General features: G+C 38.1%; 1 long non-coding RNA gene across 1 annotated transcript in view; it reads left to right on the top strand.

Moving 5' to 3' along the window:
- Window positions 1-7,021, top strand: part of LOC109372554 (uncharacterized) — a 35,917-nt gene extending 28,896 nt beyond the window's left edge. The window contains exon 3 of the long non-coding RNA XR_002122065.1: window positions 6,926-7,021. This is a non-coding gene — a long non-coding RNA (uncharacterized LOC109372554). The remainder of the gene's footprint in view (window positions 1-6,925) is intronic.
- Window positions 7,022-10,959: the final 3,938 nt, after the last annotated feature.

Raw genomic sequence — 10,959 nt, 5'->3', positions numbered from 1 at the left:
GGTACAAACACTCTAGGAAACAATTTGGCATTACCTAGACATTTGGAGATGTACATCCCTTAAAGTCTGGAATTTTCACCCTCACACTAGCAGTAAGAAAAACTCTTGAACACCTGCATCAAGGGACACCTAAAACGGCCATAGATGTCTTATCTAGGTAATGGGTAACACTGGAAACAACCAAAATCAACAATAGAATAAATAAATAAATGTGATTCTTACAGTAGAATATTAAATGGCAGGGAAAACAAATTAGAGTTACAAGCATCAACTTAGATGAATCTTAAACCTTAATGGTTGAAAACACCAAGTTGTAATATATATATATGGACACACACACACACACACACACACACACACACACAATTGATTCTATTTACATAAACATAAGCAAACCTAAAGAATTTATACCACACAGATGGTCATACTATACAGAAAAGCAAAATAATTAGATGTTCTTTTAATGTTTTTTAACATTAAAATGGGCATTCATTACCTGCATAATAAGAAAAAAAAACATTTTGATGAATGTTCCTCAAGAGGTTTTACTAGTAGGTTGGTTTAGTACTTGCACAATTCCATTCCTGAGTGCCTCCTTTTCTGCCCCTCATCCTGGAATCCATACCTAAACTTCTTAACTATCCCTGAAGTGTATTTCTTTAGCCACTGCCTGAGGCTTTGGGACAAGGACATCTCGGTTTACAGGCTACTTAACTGAGAGGAAGTAAGAAGTAGCATGGAGTGAACTCAGTAGGTTCCACTGATTTTGAGAGTGGAGTGGGAATGAGCAGGGAGATAACTCCTGGCACAGAAACACTGATATACTCAGGGGTTAAGTTCAGGATGACCCAAAATACTTTTTGAAATGTATACATTTGAAATACAAGAGAACACATTTAAAATGGGGAGAGTGCATGTTCTTCCAGCTGCCCTTTCCATTTTTTTTTTTTATTATATCAAAGTCTATTTTGCATGTCAAAAGCTTGTCCTATTGCTTTAGAGGCAGGAACTCTAGGATGCTTAAACTAATCTTGCTTTCCATCTCAACAGTATGAATCTTCTCTTACCACTGATCTAAACCTGCATCACCCACATAATGAAATTTGCTTCATTAGTTACAAAACTGGAAAGCTTCACCCTCCTTCTACATCTTTGACCTTAAAATAGTTTTTGAGTGTTTTTCAAATAGTTAAATAAATTTATTTGTAGTTATTTTAAGCCCATTTTAAGGAATTTCTTCAATGAAAATTCGTTCTTTTATGTTATTGCAGAAGTTAAAATGAAAGAGATTAGCGCATGGAAATCAGTGGTTCTCAACTGGGAATGATTTGCTCCCCAGGAGGTATTTGGCAACTTCTGGAGACAATTTTGGGGCTCCCAACTGGGAGGGAGTGCTGCTGGCATTTCATGGGTGGGGGCCAGGGATGCTGCTAAACACTGCAATGCACAAAACAGCCCCTCACAGCAAAGAATATTCCAGTCCCAAATGTCAGGAGGGGCAGAGGCTGAAAATCCCTGGTGTAGATTTACGGTAAAGATAAAGCCGATTGGTATGCATGTCTTTTTCTTTCCTTTGAATATTAAAGTTAGACTTAGACAATGCATATCAGTCTCAAGGCTCCTTCCTAGGCAACAGCCATTTTGTTGTTGTTGTAGTTAGCCAAATGGGTCAAGGCTATTTATGTCTCTCAGCAGTCAAAATATCTCTTTACCTAATAGAATGCCCTATTTGAGAATTTTCCCCCTACACTACTTCACCTGTTGGCTTAGTTAGCTTGGTAACCAAATTCAGCTGCATTAACTCCCCTGGCGTTAAGGAGCTAAATGGCTTTCATTTTGTATCACTGATGAATCAAATCTAATGCAAACACGGAGTGGGTATCAATGTCCCAGTGACTAAGCATTTCACTTTTTCCTTCAAAATCTAAACACTTCCATTTTCTGAAGAATCTAGTTGTGTTAATTTTGGATAATGAATGGAAAAAAAATTCTAATTAAAAATAACCCCAAATCCATGTCAGTGTCAGCTCTCAGGCTATAAGTGAACTAATCAGAGATCACAGCAGCTTCAGAAAGACAGTTGCACACTAAGTAGCCTAAAAATCAATTCTTTTATTTTAGTTAACCCTTTCAGGGGACCTGGCAGAATATTCACCTGCACCCCAATGAGCTGAGTCCTGCAGATACATGGAAAAGAGCACCAGATGGACTTTAAGGCATTGTTCCGTTCAGCGGTCTCCATCTTAAGACTCTGGCTGGGCAATAGTAAAAACAATTATATAAAAGATTCACAGGACAGCTCTTTAAAACAATGCAGATTCTCAGGCTTCACTGTCAGAGACTCAGATTAGTAAATCCAGCTTGCCCCGTCAGTAAGTTTTTAAAGACATTTCTCTTTCATGCCTTTTAGTGCAAAGATAAACAATGATTTAAAATAAGTAACCTTGATTAACCACTGCTGTGGAAATATTTGGCCTCAGAGAATTCTTTTGCCAAGACACATCAAAATAAAATTAGATGTTACATGTGAAAATGCTTTATAAATTGTAGAGAAAAATAAGCCTTATTTCCATGCACTCAGCAAATAGCTTATACGTTGCCTCTCACACAACAAGGTGCTTAGTAGCATGACTAAACAGAAAAAAGCTACAGACTGTCAAAATGGGACTGCATTGCTCTCACTGAGAGCTTAGGAAACAAGGAAGGACCGCTAGACACAGACTGATAATGTTCAACAGGATGAAAGGAGCCCCAAGTTCAAAGAAGTTCTAAACCTTGGCAGTCCATCAAGGCAGGTCATCGTTCTGAAGATGACTCAGCAGAAATACATAACTCTGCTAACAGTACACTAGCAGATTTTTCAGGAAGACTCACACATTTGGATTTAGAACCTTCTAGAACTTGGGGGCGTGGCCTGGCCATTTCATTCCACTCAAAAACTTCCTATATGCCTCACCTTGATCAAGATCCTTAAAGACTCCAAGATTACATCCCCCATTTGTGCAAAAGAGGACAATTGTATTTACCTCAGACAGTTGCTGTGAGGATTAAAAAATAATTTGTGATAAGAACCATCTACATAATAAAGCACCTATTCCCCTCTGCTTGAGACCTATGCACCAGATCCTAAGATCGGGCAATGCTCAAAAACGAATGGGATGGCAGGTAAGACCTAAAATGTAATTTATTATTGTACACCAAAGCAGCCAACTCTGATGGGAGTTTGACAAATGGGTGCTGAATATATGTAGTGATAAAAGTCTAAATGTTGGTGCCTGGAATAGTGTTCAGTTTATCTGGCCCATATCTGTGAGTCTTTCTGCTTAACCCTCCAACACACGAACATGCATGCACACACACACACACACACACACGCAGGGAGGGAGGGAAGGGGGGGAGAGAGAGAGAGAGAGAGAGAGAGAGAGAGAGAGAGAGAGAGAGAGAGAGATTCGCTCTCATTTTCCCCAGCAAAGGTAGCTCCTGTTTTGCAGCATTCTTCACCGAAGTCTCATTACCATCTTTTACCGCCTTTCAGCTTCACTGAGCAGTCACTGCATCCTAAAACCTGTCCATAAATACTTGAACAGGGCTGCATTAGCAGTCAGCTCCCACCCATTCAGTCGATAGTAGCTGCCCTGGAATTAGCTGGGCTTTCACTGGTGTTGTAAATCACATTTTTCCTGCCTAAGGGTGTGCTTTATCACTGAAGGAAATTTGGCATGAGGTGAAGAGTAGCACAAAGCAGCCAACAGGTTGGACAGAGATTCCCACAGAAATCTTGGCTTTGCCAGTCATGTCTGTGAGGTCTGCAGTGCAGGACAGTGGTCTTCCCACTGGGAGTCAGAATTCCAGCATTTATTTAAAACTATATAATTTAAAATCAATAGGAAAAGCGAGTCTCTGGATTCCACTCACTCCTCTTGTTTAAACCATTTATGATACTACCCAGCTTCACTCTTCTTAATCCTCTGACATGGCTCTAAATGCCAGTTTAAAAAACCAAGTTCAACTTCATAGAATGAAGATTTACAACCTTCAAATATATTAAAAGAATATGCTACAGTCTCTCAAAGAAATTCTTAAAAGGGGGCACGAGAAAAGTCTGAAAACTAGAATATGTGTGCAGTCTTCAGGTTAATTGCTTTGAAATGCAACACTTACATGGAAGGGGTATTTGATCTACTTGTGTGAAGGAATCAGTTATGTACTTTTTACTTCACAGAAGAATCATATAGGAAGATTTCTCCAAAGGTACAACATCAACAATTCTGTCTTTGAGCAGGACCTAGGCTTTGAATATCTTCTAGGGTCTGTTTTAGGTGAAGTCAGGTGTTGAAAAGACACTTCAACATGGCTTCTTTTTTCCCAGAGAATAAGAACATTTAGTGTTGGATAGTGTTGATTATGAATGCAACTTCCAGAGGATAAGAATGTTTAATGTTGAATGGTGTCTGAGTACAAAGGAATTCAACGAAGGGAAAGAGGGGACCCTAGAGCGGTAAGGAAAGCTTCAAGAAGGAGATTGAGGTGGACCTGAAAACATGACTTGGGCTGATATCAGCAAAGGAATGGAGGAGGACAGCTCCAAAAAGCATCAGGTGGGGGCTTGTGACTAGGTTCACCTGGCTGGATAGTGAGGTATGAGCACATTGGAGGATCGTGAGAAATGAAGGTAGAGTTGGGTCAAATTGTAGGATGCCTTTAAAGGTGGGGAGAGGAGCTGAGTATTAATACCTTAAGGAAGAAGAAGTCATTATAGACTTTGGAGCAGGAGAGCTATCACAATAAAAGAAGTGTTTCAGGAAAATTAAACTAAAAATCATAGGGGTTTAAAGCAGGAGGTAGAGGAAACTATTTCAGTAATAGAGGAATCAGAAGTCTAGAATAGATATATTTTTATATTTATTTTACTTTCCTCAGAATTTCGATAACATTTATCTCTATTATTTATTTGCCACTTAGGCTCTACCTGTGGGATAGTCATCTTTTTTGGCATTTCAAGAGATCACATACCTCCTCCACTAGATTACACATTGGGACCACATTACATATTTATACTTTTTAATGCACTGATATGCCCCTAAAATTGTTTACTCACAGTTGGAAAAGAAGAAAAGTAAGCAAAATTATTTATTGTGGCTGAATTAGAGAAATTTTAAAAAAACTCGAGATGGATTAGCTAGAGGAGATAGTCAAAGGGACCTCCCAATTTTCTAACCAAAGGGGTTAAAATAGTAATTAAATACTCAGAAAACGGCTTGTTTAAGGGAAATTTGATGAGTTAAGTGTTAGCTTGTTGATATCCAAGTAGAAATATCATGTTAGCTTTCGGAAACAAAGAATATAGTTGAGAAATAACCCACACTTTTACTTATCACCATCTCTTCTTATGACATCCTATTATGACATTATTAATGACCTATTTATTCTGCTCAAACCAATGGTTTACCTTTGTAAATATGGTGAATGCAGGATCCATATATACTTTTATCAAATGTTTATCAGGGTTTCTTAACCTCAGCAGTATTAACATTTTGGGCTGGATAGTTCTTTGTTGTGGGGGCTTTCCTGTGCATTGCAGGATGTTTAGCACTATCTCTGACCCCTACGCACTAGATGCCAATAGTGTCCTTATTCCCCAACTTATGACAACTAAAAATGTATGCATCCAGACATTGCCAAATGTTGTCCCCTGGGGGGTGACTTAGATCTGGTTGGAGAGGCACTGATCTAGATAGATGCTGGATGGGAAATATCAATTTAGGAGTCATTTGATCAAAGATTATGCTTCAGTCTCAGTTCCAATAAGAAATGGAACCTAGAGAAAAAATAGCTGGTCGCTAAGAACAAAGCTCTGGGTAATGAGTATAAAATTAGGGGCAGCTAGCAAGAGAGTTTCCAAATGAATTGCTAATTTAATGATACACCTACCTATACCTGTATACAGTTTCAGCCAGCACTGTCCAACAGAAATATGTAAGCTACAAATGTAATTTTAAATTCCCTAGTAGTCCTGTTTTAAAAAGTTAAAACAAACTAATGAAATTAATTTTAATAGTATATTTTATTTCATTATATATCCCAAATATTACCACCTCAACGTGTAATCAATATATATAAATTATTAACAGTTATTTTACATTCTTTTTTTGGTTTTTTTTTGTATGAAGTCTTTGAGATCTGGTTTGTGTTTTACACTTACAGCATGTCTCAATTTGATTATCCATTTCAAGTGCTCTGACCACATATATGTGACTGGGGCTACCATATTGGATGGAACAGGACAAGTCAGTCAATTTAAATACACATTTTCTGGTCCCTTTAATTGACATCATTATTCTTTTCATAAAGGGAGCTGTAGGGGTTAGTGACAGGTCTGAAAACCTTTATAAATTTACTTTATACTTTAGAAACAACAGGTGTCACTTTTTGGCATCGAGTTCTATGAATTCTGATAAAGGTATAGAGTCATATGACCATCACCAAAGTCAGGATACAGAACAGTTCTCTTAACCCCAAAATTCCCTTGTGCTGTTCTTTTGTTGTCAAATTCTCCCCCACCCATATGTCCAAATTTTTTCTTTCCTTCCTCCCTTTCTTTCCCTCCCTCCCTCCCTCCCTCCCTTCTTTCCTTTCTTTCTTTCTTTCTTTCTTTCTTTCTTTCTTTCTTTCTTTCTTTCTTTCTTTCTTTCTTTCTTTCTTTCTTTCAGAACAGGACTCTCTCCTTTTACCAAAAAATAAGGAAAAAAGATAGATGGGTAACAGAAACACAGTAGGGAAGATACGACCCTTGACATTGGGAGTATATTCTTTTTGAAAGCTCATGTGCAATGAGCTCTGCTTAACTTAAAGTCACACAAGCCCACTCAGGGAGGTGGGCCATGTGTTTTCCCTTCCCCCACATTCATCTGTCATTCCTCTGCAGGTTACAGGAATAGGAAGACCTCTCCCAGAATACTCCGTGTGACAGATGGGAGAATTACACCAGGAGCGACCGAGAGGAGGAACATGGGCAAGCACTCCACAGGTGGGAGCCTTTCCATGGCTACGCAACAGGGGACTAAGCAAGGGGACCCATGGCATGCTAGATATTCCTTCCACCCCGGTTTCTTGATTCTAATCTGCCTCTATCTTTTCATGGCCTCTTTGCTTTACTAAGGAGAGAAACTTAGGAAAAACAGCCTTTAGTGCATGTGCACCTCCTGTAGTGGACAGGCCTAGACTGCTGCTCTCATCGAAGTGTAGGTGACTTGGGTTGTGCCAAACACCATGAGGGCAGGTGTCCTTGGGCCAACTGACAGCAGTGGCTCTGGCTTGGCCATGCTTCTCAGCATTTCCATTCTGTTCAAAGCCTAGGGAGCAGATGGGAAGAGGCATGTGGAAGCACCTCCCTCACATATATGTCACCATTGGCACCCAGGTTGGGAAGGGGAAGGCTGCCTGTGTGCTTGACACTGTTCCAGGAGCACATGCCTACTGTGCTGTCCTTAGAATCATGCTCCAGAAATAGGGTTCTGAAAGTCACTTACACCCCCACAAACACACTCACAGACACATCATGCACACATGCAAGCACATTCTCCTCAGTTCACATTGTTGAATGTTTGTCTTTGCAATTTGCAATTGTAATAATGCAGTTATGGTCTTCAGGGTGTCTATTCTTGGACATCTCCTTTATATATTTCTCATAATACTTCTTTTTATCCCCACTCTCCCTCACATACACACAAAGATTTGAAAAAAATTTAAAAATTGCAATAACATAAAGTAAGGCTCTGACCTAAAAATATATGCATTAATTGGTCAAGTACTTTGAGTAATTATGTTGTAAAATTAAAGTTGAAAAGCAATTGTCAAAACCAGAAAATCCTTTTAACCTCATATCTTATGCCTCCCACAGTCTCCCAAGCAACGTGCTTGCAGTGGAAAACCTGGGACCATCTAAAAGCCTGCACGGCTTCAATGGATAGCTATCGACTAGCTTATTCATCATTTCAAGCTTACTATGTAGTTCAACAAACTCAAGTATCCTCATCGGCATGTACTTTAAAAGGGGAAATGTCCTGTGGACATTGGGACTTTCTAGGCAAAGAATAAAAAGAGGGGATAGTGGCAGAGATAAGACTATATGTTCACAAATTCTCATTTCATTTTCTTCCTGGGTATGTGGAAAGGCCACCTTTCACAGTCTCCTCTGCCAACTGAATTCTGGCTAATGAGACGTGGACTGAAAGTGTCATGTGCCCCTTCTGGACCTAGCCCACTGAAACTACCCACTGAAACCACCATACATATTCTCCTTGTGGGCCAGCCAGATACAAGATACCCCATGAAGACTCCGAAGCCCCTGGAGTTCATGGAGCAACTCAATGAAAGGAGTTTGAGCCTCTGCTTGAGCAGTGCCTCTACCTTCAATCCTCAAACCACATCAGACTGTGACGTGAGCAAGAAATAAAACTCTGAGTTACTGAGCTTCTGGAATTTTTGATAATAGCATTTTTCATCTCCCAATCATCACAGGTAGCAACCACCTGACACCCAACTTTCCTCACCTCTGGTCTCAATGGAGGTTAATCACAGCAGGCGCTCCTTCAGCTGGCTGTAGTTGTGAACAAGATGATGCTTACGACTCCTTGGGGACCAGGGCTTGTCTACAACCCTGTCCAATTTTACTACTGTTCAATTTACTACTGCCTACTGCTCAATTTTCATTGCTTTGTTGGGTCTACAGGGAAGATCATTAGCAAAAAGTTGGGTCCCCTAACATCAATGGGACAAACAGCAGCTGCACACTTGTTGGAACCTGATTGGTGGTGTACTCCTAAGTGTTTAACAATTGGTTCTATGAAAATAATTATAAATGTATATGTGTATGTGTGTATATATATATTAATATATGTTATATATATACACATATATGCAAAAGTCTACTATTAATTTTACTGATATTAAAAATATGTAGCACATAATTTATAAATAAAATGTACAATAGCCAATTGATCTCACAGAATTTTTTCATCGATTTTTGCCAAACTCTTGTATCCATAGGCAACATATTATTGCAGTTCAATCATGATTTGACAAAGTTGCATCCCGGTTTGCTAATTCTTTTCCTAATACATTCATTGTCATTAAATCTGATATATAGCCTGCTGTAAAACTATTTCTCAGCCTCAAACAAATTACATTCACCGAGGTGACAATTCTCAGTACTATGTATATGGGAATTTCACTCATTTGTCAATTACGTTAGCAAACTTTTTGCTGAATCAGGTAATAGTTTTGAATATTTTTACAAGTTTTTATGCTAGTCACAATGTACTGCCTATACACATGATGCCCTTTTATGTTTAACTTGTACTATTAATACTTTTTCCATCAGTTTCTTAAGTCTAGATCAGTGGTTGGCAAACATTTTCTGTAAAGGACCAGATAGTAAATATTTTAGGATTTGTGGGCCAGATGGTTGCTCTCATCATAGCTCAACTCTGTTATTGAAAATCAGCAGATATAGACAACACATGAACAAATGGGCATGGCTATTTTCCAATAAAATTTTACAACACTCAATTGTCTGAATTTGGCCCACTGGCTATTGTTTGCAAACCTTGTCTAATTAACAAAATAAGAATCAAGCTTTGAGATGCAGAGTTTGCCAATTTGTTTGGTGCAAATACTCCCACCATGGTCAATTTCAGGCTACTGATATGATGTTGCTGAATGCAGAGTTGGGAGAAGGTTTGCAGCAGCAGAGCAATGCGTGATATTTTTATCATAGAGATACAATAGAAATAACTGTAAGACCATAGATAATACTAATGTATAATAAAATAATTAGGCAGTGGCACCTTTATTTTTAATATAATTTAATTGTAAGACTATATCATTTAATTTTTAATAATGGCTGCATTGAACTTGCTCACAAAATTCCTGAAAATTTATTAATCAGCTCTTACAAGACAGTATAGAATGGTCTAACACACCACCTGATCCTGCAGTTGCTCTTCTCCATGGCTGTTGTATCAGAGTAGGGGCATATCTCTCACTGACTTATTTTCTCCTGAGGCACAGTTTGAGTCATTGGATAGTAAATATTATTAAATAAGTTATCTTGCTCAAAAGATAACTGCTAACTCTTAAAACTCAAAGCATTCATCAGTTCTTACATGTTCAAAGTTATTACAGATTCTTTGTACATTTGAAACTGAAACATGCTCAATATTTTCCTTTAACATAGCACAACTTTAATTTATCTTTACTTAAGGGCATATATAATAGATTACGATATTTATGTGAAAATACTTATGCACAGACTTTCACCCTTTTTAAACATCTATCTTAAGGTGAGAAAATAAAAATCTCAAATGTAAATATACTATAGCAAAGGAGATCCTTACATAGAATGCCTATGCACGAGGCAATATGATTTAATTGAATAGGATGCCAACTTTAGAATCAGAAAAATGTGGGTTCAAATCCCTGCTGTGATACATGCTCACTATATGTCCTAAGGCAAATTTCTAACCTTTTTAAATCTCAATCTCCCATTTTATAAAATGAATCAATAGGTTGTTATGAGGCTTAAGTGAGGAAAAAAAATATGTGAAGGACCACAATGTTAAGCTCTTATAAAGAATTCAGTAAATGGCAGTCATTATTATTATTCGCTGAGACTTTATTACCTTATTAAGTTTTCTGATCATGAAGATCATAATGCCAATGATTATTCACACTTTTGATGGTTCAACATTTGAATTGGAGGCTGTGTATTTCAGATATATAGGTCCTCTTCATCATGCATTGGGTACCAGGAGTTATACTGAATAATCAAAAATTTTCAGATCTGTAAGATTAAACTGGCATTTTCCAATTACCCATGTGGCAAACTGAGCCCCTTATACTTTTTCACAAGATACGAGAAACAAACAAACAAAAAAGGCTTGCTCTCACTTAAAAATA

This window comes from Hipposideros armiger, unplaced genomic scaffold (assembly GCF_001890085.2).
Source record: "Hipposideros armiger isolate ML-2016 unplaced genomic scaffold, ASM189008v1 scaffold_643, whole genome shotgun sequence".
Classification (NCBI taxonomy): Eukaryota; Metazoa; Chordata; class Mammalia; order Chiroptera; family Hipposideridae; genus Hipposideros; species Hipposideros armiger.
Note: the sequence above shows the minus strand (reverse complement) of the source record. Positions and strands in the feature narration are given on the sequence as shown.